A 529-nucleotide genomic window follows, 5' to 3' on the forward strand; every position below is an offset into this window, starting at 1 on the left:
AGTTGCGGAATAAGATCACCACTTTTTAGCAAATGGATGACGAATCCTTATACGAGGCATAAGAAAGGTTTAAAGAGTTACTTTGCAAATGCCCTCACCCCGGGATTCCACATTGCATCCAATTGGAGACATTTTATAATGGTCTCAACGCACACACTAGGATGGTGGTAGATGCTTTTGTGAATGATGCTCTCCTTTCTAAGTCTTATAATGAGGCTTATGACATCATCGACAGAATAGCTAGTAACAACTACCAGTTGTTGACCATTCGAGTAGCTTCAAGAAGATGAGTAGCAGGAGTGCATGAAGTTGATGCTCTCACTTCACTTGTAACACCCCTAACCCATATCCGTCACCGGAATAGGGTTACAAGGTATTACCAGACGAGATACCTTTTTTTAAATTTGTATATACTTGCTCAACCTTTTAAATCAACCAAATGTTAACACATGTAACTAATTTCAAAATTCATTACGAATCATATCATAACCTATCTCATGTTAATCATATATCATATTTAATTATCACT

The 529-nt window shown here is 37.1% G+C and overlaps 1 non-coding gene across 1 annotated transcript; it reads right to left on the reverse strand.

Moving 5' to 3' along the window:
• LOC121204264 (small nucleolar RNA R71) lies at nt 1-106 on the reverse strand. Its single transcript, XR_005899192.1, has one exon. It is a non-coding gene; the product is annotated as a small nucleolar RNA R71 (small nucleolar RNA).
• Between the last annotated feature and the right edge of the window lie 423 nt (nt 107-529).

This window comes from Gossypium hirsutum, chromosome A07, assembly GCF_007990345.1.
Source record: "Gossypium hirsutum isolate 1008001.06 chromosome A07, Gossypium_hirsutum_v2.1, whole genome shotgun sequence".
NCBI classification, from domain to species: domain Eukaryota; kingdom Viridiplantae; phylum Streptophyta; class Magnoliopsida; order Malvales; family Malvaceae; genus Gossypium; species Gossypium hirsutum.